The sequence below is a fragment of the Theobroma cacao genome, chromosome 10 (genome assembly GCF_053813885.1).
Source record: "Theobroma cacao isolate CCN51 chromosome 10, ASM5381388v1, whole genome shotgun sequence".
Classification (NCBI taxonomy): domain Eukaryota; kingdom Viridiplantae; phylum Streptophyta; class Magnoliopsida; order Malvales; family Malvaceae; genus Theobroma; species Theobroma cacao.
In genome coordinates this window covers 21,384,282-21,392,313 of record NC_142648.1, presented here as the reverse complement: position 1 = coordinate 21,392,313, position 8,032 = coordinate 21,384,282, and the positions used below count along the sequence as shown (strand labels likewise).

The 8,032-nt window shown below is 34.9% G+C and overlaps 2 long non-coding RNA genes across 2 annotated transcripts; both read left to right on the top strand.

Annotated features, from left to right (window-relative positions):
• Positions 1-1,728: 1,728 nt before the first annotated feature.
• Positions 1,729-2,900, top strand: LOC148760416 (uncharacterized). The gene is made up of 2 exons (XR_016023186.1): positions 1,729-1,824; positions 2,476-2,900. It is a non-coding gene; the product is annotated as an uncharacterized LOC148760416 (long non-coding RNA).
• A 3,960-nt stretch (positions 2,901-6,860) lies between these two features.
• Positions 6,861-8,032, top strand: LOC148760415 (uncharacterized). Its single transcript, XR_016023191.1, has 2 exons — positions 6,861-6,956; positions 7,608-8,032. It is a non-coding gene; the product is annotated as an uncharacterized LOC148760415 (long non-coding RNA).

The following is an 8,032-nucleotide window of genomic DNA, read 5'->3' as shown; positions in this document are numbered from 1 at the left end:
AGAAAAAGAAATAGAATAATAAAAGAAAATCAATTTCTCCATTTTTATTTGATTATAAATTTTTTTTTCAAAAGGCACAAACTATTCTAAATTACAATATTTTAACTAAAAATTTAGGAGATAAAAGCAAAACGAAAGGTCTAAAATTGTCACAAATTCCAAAATTTCTTCACTTCGCCAAATCACGTACGACTTTTTATCTTTTACTTTTTTATTTTTATTTATTTTTTTATTGAAATATTAATTTATAATATTATAATTTTGATTTAAATTTTAATATAAAAGAAATAACAATAAAGATTTTACAAAAAAAAAATTTCTTTTTCTTTCTTCTTTTTCTTCTTCACTTGTCAGCCATGGTCTTTGATAATAAATGGAAGGTCGAATTTGGCCCCCAACAACACTAAATTGGTTACGGCTTGACCTTCAGCAACCAAGCAAGCCAGTAGCTCAAACAGGCCAATAGCTTAGGTAGACCAACAGTTTAGACAAGCCAATAGTATAAGCAGGCCAACCAAGTAGCCCAATAGATGGGAGATCCAACCAATTTGTGCAATTAGGATAGTAATGTGTGCACACTCTTTTGAAAGTTTAGATAAGTGGATGTATTTCAAAATAAAATATAGATAAGATATACTTCAAATTTGAATGTAGATAGTGCGAATATTTCAATAAGAATGTCTCAGCTATTTATTTTAAATTTGAATTGTAAATAAGTTAGATAAAGAGACTAGCCATGCCTATAAATACCCATTATGTTCATTTCTAAACTACACCAAATTTGAGAATAAAAACTCATTTCTCTCAACTTATTATTCTCTTAATTTTGCTACTTTTGTGTTCTTATTAGTTTTATTGGTTTCGAGGTTGACTTGAACCCAATGAGAGACGTATTTCAAAGTTAAAGGGCACACGGAGTTGAGTTAAAGTTTCAATATGCGGTTGGTGGTATAAGAGCAAGTCGATCGGCGAAAGAGAGAAATGACTTCAAAAGTTAACTAGTCCACACCCATTCAGAAGATAAGAGAGACTCAGGGCGTAGCCGACTGAAACAAGTCTAGTCTGCGATACATGCTGTCAAACCCTGCTTTGTAAAATAATTATAATATCATTCACATGCTCAATAGAATGTTTGTATATTTAGGAAGTTCGAGAAATCGTTAAAAGACGATATTGCCCTTAATGGTATCATTAAGTCGATTAAGCCTCGAACTAGTTCAAATAGGAATTTTAAGGTGAAATTAAGAGTTTCACAGTTCAGGAATGACTCAAAATGGTAATTAGGAGTTCGAGGATCAATTCGGAGTCAAATTGAAATTTTCACTATATAGGGGTAAAATTGTAATTTTTCCATCTACGGACAAAATTTGAGATTTTGAGAGAATTTAGATCACATTTGACAAATTGGGGAATGATATGAGTATAAGGGATAAAAAATATGTCTATGGGCAATTTTTCAGTTTTTGGGGCGAAAATGTAATTTTCGATTTTTACGGGGGCAAAAGTGTAAATATCAAAAATTACTTCACCAAGACTTTGGATAAATTTGAGAATTTTATCTAAGTTATTGATATTTAAGGAATAATGTGTGGTGGAGATTTAAAGCTTAAAAGATAAGAATTTAAAAAATTGACCAATAATGTAGTGACATGTGGCAAGTTTAGATTATTATATTATTTAACTATAAAAATCAGCCCACACCACCATTTTCTCTTCATTATGGCCGGCCATAGCAAGAAAACAAAGGGGAAAAGAAAAACAAAAACCTAGGGGGAGAAATTCAAGGAAAAATTGGTGAAAATTCAAGGAAACAAGTGACCAAAGGTAAAATTTCTTGATTTTGACTTGTGCTTTACCTTTCCCATGCATTTTCCATCATTTTCCATGGTTGAATCATGTGATTTGAGGATGAATTCAATTCTGGAAAAATGGGTTAGGAGAGAGAAACTTGTTAGATTAATTTGATTTTAAGTTATGTTAGTGTTTTAAGTTTGTTTAGCATATTTAGGAACAAAACAACAAGAAAAGAATTTATTTTCCTCCATTACCATTATTGGCTGAATTTTCTAGGGGAATATTGGCTGATGATCTTGATGTTTATTTGAGGAATTATGATGAATAATGATGAACTATGAGTCTAGAAAAATAATGGAAATTTTTGGAGCAAAAATATGAATTTTTACCCATTAGGGGTATTTTCGTAATTTGCTATCAGGACTGATAATTTGCACCACACCGAGGGACATTAAGTCAATTTGGGTACAATTGAGGTATAGAAACTGAAAAAAAGTAATTTGAGATTGAATTGGACGCGTTAGTAATTTAATCGGGTAATAGGCCGAATTAGGTCAGTACCGCATTTAAGCGGTAGTCGGATAAGTTGCATGTCATATCATGCATATATACCGAGCCTGAATTGATTTTATAATGGTCAAGCATTGATGTGGTGAATTATGTATTGTACATTGTGGATAGGTGGTGAGGAAATTACACTGGTAAAAGTACAGAAATTGTGCTTGAAGACTGGGATTATGAGTACATCGACTCCTAAAACTGTGAGTGGACAATTTATCGTCTTAAATATCTAGAGTAATTATACTTGTTTGATGCTTTTATTGAATGGTGAATTTAAATTATAAAATATTATGTTTTCCAATTAAAATGTTTTTTAATAAAAATGAGATTTATACTGGTTTTGAAATCAAATATTGTTTTGGGAAAATTGAGTATATGGAGACTGTGTTGAAATTTTTGATTTTATATGTTATTGAAATTGGGGCTTATGACACTATGGTAGCATGATGGCTAAATTTTTGGGGTTGGCATGAAATATATGAACAATTTTGGATTGGTCTCGCTAGACTGGATTACATTTTATTCGCCATATTATGCTACTGAAATTTTTATGGGTCTGGTGGTATATTAAACGGTCACTGCAGTGGTGGGGGTTTCCGTGGGCTGCCTATGAGAGGGGCACGGTAACTCAATTATATACTTACCTCCGGGGGGAGATGTTGGGTGAAGTATCTCCTGAGGTATGATTTGAGTGCACCTCACGTTCGGGCCACCACGTGAGAGTGAGACTCAGCCAACGCCAAGGAACGGCTGTGTGTCAGATGTGAAAACATGTTTATGGGTATGGGTCATTGAACAGCCTTGGTGGTCTCAGTGGGATACCTTGACGAAGGTACCCGCGAGAATGGTATTGGCAGGGGCCAAGTTTAAAAAAAAATTCATAAGTCGGGGAAATTTTGATGAAAAGAAATTATTTGGTATAGATTGAAACGAATTTTGTGTTATGAACATTATTGAGATATAACGTTTTTATATTGTCTCCATCTACTCGGCTTTAGATGCTTTTGATGGTAATTGTTTACTCACTGGGATTATTTAATCTCACCCCTCTTCCTATCCATTTTTCAGGCTCAGGACAGTTTGTTGATAGTTGATTAAGACGAGAATTAATCTCGGAGTTGCATCATAGGAAGTAAGGGTTCGTAGCTCTACACTTTCTTGGTTAGTTAGGGGCCCACGTGTCACTGTAAACGAAATTTCATACTTTAATTATCTTTATTACTATATGAATAAATTTATTTTACTCTTGCGCTATAAAAGTTATTTTAGGAAGACTTTGAAAATATTGTGTTTTAAGAAAATAGAATATTTTATTTAATGTTTTTATTATATTCAAATAGCTATAATTTTACTTTAAACGAATGTTTTAGACTTCAAAATTTAATTTAAATCATGAAATATGTGTTTTCACTTACATATTACATTTTTCGGATTTCGAAATTTAAAAAGAAAAAATTGACAAAAATGCCCCTGTGAGCTAGAAAATAATATTTTATTGTTTTGAATTGGAACCAACTTATGTTTTCTTGAAATGCGAGATTTAATAATTGTCGCTCACCGGGGAGATGCGAAAGTTGATGCTAAGCCTTGCGGGGTTTCGATCGACATTCTGGGTAATGAGTGCTTATCGAGACGTCGCGGCGGTTGTCACTGGCTCGATGGGAGTTCCGGGTCGTGACAATTGGATTGGTATCAGAGCATGGTTTAAAGATCAAAGATTTTGATTTTAAAGCTTTGGATTTCAAAGTTTTTGATTTTAAAGTTGTTTTAAGAAATCCACACTGACACTGCGTGGCCCAAGTTAAGTTAAGTTAAGTAAGTCAAGTTAAGTTAGGTTATATCAAGTTAGTTGCATATAGAATTTAAAGTCATCTAAGTCTATTCCATTTCTTATTGTAGAGTACCATGCCTCCTCGACGTGGGCGTCCACCTCTCTATAGGTCAGTAGGGAGGGGAAGAGGCCGTGCTAGACTTAGTCAGCCAGATCCCGTGGAAAGGGAGTCTGCTGCACCTACTTTTCGAGCAGCACCTGCTGTTGAGCCTACTGAGATTCCTCCACCTCATCCACCACCTACTGCTACTCTTGGTGTTCATGCCATGTCTCTTGAGGCAGTCCAGGCATTAGCAGCTTTTCTTAATGTCATTATGGGTCAAGCTCAAGCTGGTCGAGTCCCTCATACTGTTCCCCCAGCAGTATCTCTAGTGCCACCACCACCACCACCTCTTGTTCCACCACCAGTGCCAGATGTCTCCATTTCCAAAAAGCTTAAGGAAGCTAGGCAGCTGGGTTGCACTTCTTTTGTTGGTGATTTGGATGCAACCGCAGCTAAAGATTGGATTACTCAAGTAACGGAGACATTTGTGGATATGAAATTGGATGATGATATGAAATTAATGGTGGCCACAAGATTACTAGAGAAGAGGGCTCGTACATGGTGGAGCTCGGTAAAATCACGTTCCATTACTCCGTTGACTTGGATAGACTTCCTACAAGAATTCGATGGTCAATACTACACCTACTTTCATCAAAAAGAGAAGAAGAGAGAATTTCTAAGTTTACAACAAGGGAATTTAACCATAGAAGAGTACGACGCTCGTTTTAACGAGCTGATGTCATATGTGCCAGACCTGGTGAAGTCTGAGCAAGATCAAGCTAGTTATTTTGAAGAAGGGCTCCGTAACGAGATTAGAGAGAGGATGACTGTGACAGGCCGGGAGCCTCATAAAGAAGTTGTACAGATGGCTTTAAGGGCCGAAAAACTCACGAATGAAAATTTGAGAATGCGAGCTGAGTTTGCAAAGAGGAGAAACCCGAATGTATCCTCTAGTCAACTACTCAAAAGAGGTAAGGACACATTTGCTTCTGAGAGTACTGTTTCTGTTCCGGTGATATCTCCTCGACCCCCACTTTCACAGTTACAGCAGAGACCTCCGAGATTTAACAGGTCTGGGATGAGTAGTACTTCCGAGAAGAGTTTTGGAGGTTTAAATAAATGCGAAAAATGTGGGAGATATCATGCTGGGGAGTGTTGGGGCATAAGATGCTTTCATTGTGACCAGCCGGGCCACATTAGGAGTGACTGCCCACAGTTAGGACGGGCTACAGTAGCTGCTCCATCCCCACTAACTCATACGGATATGCAGAGGAGAGATTCCTCTGGAGTACACCCGAGGCAGGGGGTAACTGTACGATCTGAAATGGGTAGCAACACCCCAGCACAACCACCTTTGAGGCCATTGACTCGTTCTTCAACAAGAGTTTTCGCTGTAACGGAAGATGAAGCACGAGTCCGATCTGGAGAAAGTGAGTGAAAAGTTAGACGAAGGTGTAAAATAGTGGTAGGGGATGTAAATACCAAGTGATGGACGTGTAAATAAAGGTTTCAAGAATAATATAGTAAATGAGTTCATATGGAATATGGTTGTAAGAATTTCTTACTATATTGTGGAAATTAGAACTCAAAACTACTTGAGGTATACAAAGTTCAAATGAACTTAAATCTTAAGCAATAAATTGATGTCGAAATACAAGAAGGATACAAAGCAATATAGAGGCACGGAAGATGATTAAGGACAAAGGGATGACTCTGAGGAATTATGATACTGTATCGTATGCGATGATTAAATCAAGATAGATCTTGGATGCATAAATGGGATTATAAAGCATATACACATATGTGGGGTTGATATTGTGATTAACTAAAATAAAGAATGATTTTTAGTGAATTAAGATTCCCTATAAAGGAGATAACAGGAGAAGTTGAGCATCGAATAAAAGATAATACCCCGCCTTTTCTCTGAGTTAATAAGTGAAATTTTGAGGACAAAATTTTATTTTAAGGGGGGTAGTGTTGTCAAACCCTGCTTTGTAAAATAATTATAATATCATTCACATGCTCAATAGAATGTTTGTATATTTAGGAAGTTCGAGAAATCGTTAAAAGACGATATTGCCCTTAATGGTATCATTAAGTCGATTAAGCCTCGAACTAGTTCAAATAGGAATTTTAAGGTGAAATTAAGAGTTTCACAGTTCAGGAATGACTCAAAATGGTAATTAGGAGTTCGAGGATCAATTCGGAGTCAAATTGAAATTTTCACTATATAGGGGTAAAATTGTAATTTTTCCATCTACGGACAAAATTTGAGATTTTGAGAGAATTTAGATCACATTTGACAAATTGGGGAATGATATGAGTATAAGGGATAAAAAATATGTCTATGGGCAATTTTTCAGTTTTTGGGGCGAAAATGTAATTTTCGATTTTTACGGGGGCAAAAGTGTAAATATCAAAAATTACTTCACCAAAACTTTGGATAAATTTGAGAATTTTATCTAAGTTATTGATATTTAAGGAATAATGTGTGGTGGAGATTTAAAGCTTAAAAGATAAGAATTTAAAAAATTGACCAATAATGTAGTGACATGTGGCAAGTTTAGATTATTATATTATTTAACTATAAAAATCAGCCCACACCACCATTTTCTCTTCATTATGGCCGGCCATAGCAAGAAAACAAAGGGGAAAAGAAAAACAAAAACCTAGGGGGAGAAATTCAAGGAAAAATTGGTGAAAATTCAAGGAAACAAGTGACCAAAGGTAAAATTTCTTGATTTTGACTTGTGCTTTACCTTTCCCATGCATTTTCCATCATTTTCCATGGTTGAATCATGTGATTTGAGGATGAATTCAATTCTGGAAAAATGGGTTAGGAGAGAGAAACTTGTTAGATTAATTTGATTTTAAGTTATGTTAGTGTTTTAAGTTTGTTTAGCATATTTAGGAACAAAACAACAAGAAAAGAATTTATTTTCCTCCATTACCATTATTGGCTGAATTTTCTAGGGGAATATTGGCTGATGATCTTGATGTTTATTTGAGGAATTATGATGAATAATGATGAACTATGAGTCTAGAAAAATAATGGAAATTTTTGGAGCAAAAATATGAATTTTTACCCATTAGGGGTATTTTCGTAATTTGCTATCAGGACTGATAATTTGCACCACACCGAGGGACATTAAGTCAATTTGGGTACAATTGAGGTATAGAAACTGAAAAAAAGTAATTTGAGATTGAATTGGACGCGTTAGTAATTTAATCGGGTAATAGGCCGAATTAGGTCAGTACCGCATTTAAGCGGTAGTCGGATAAGTTGCATGTCATATCATGCATATATACCGAGCCTGAATTGATTTTATAATGGTCAAGCATTGATGTGGTGAATTATGTATTGTACATTGTGGATAGGTGGTGAGGAAATTACACTGGTAAAAGTACAGAAATTGTGCTTGAAGACTGGGATTATGAGTACATCGACTCCTAAAACTGTGAGTGGACAATTTATCGTCTTAAATATCTAGAGTAATTATACTTGTTTGATGCTTTTATTGAATGGTGAATTTAAATTATAAAATATTATGTTTTCCAATTAAAATGTTTTTTAATAAAAATGAGATTTATACTGGTTTTGAAATCAAATATTGTTTTGGGAAAATTGAGTATATGGAGACTGTGTTGAAATTTTTGATTTTATATGTTATTGAAATTGGGGCTTATGACACTATGGTAGCATGATGGCTAAATTTTTGGGGTTGGCATGAAATATATGAACAATTTTGGATTGGTCTCGCTAGACTGGATTACATTTTATTCGCCATATTATGCTACTGAAA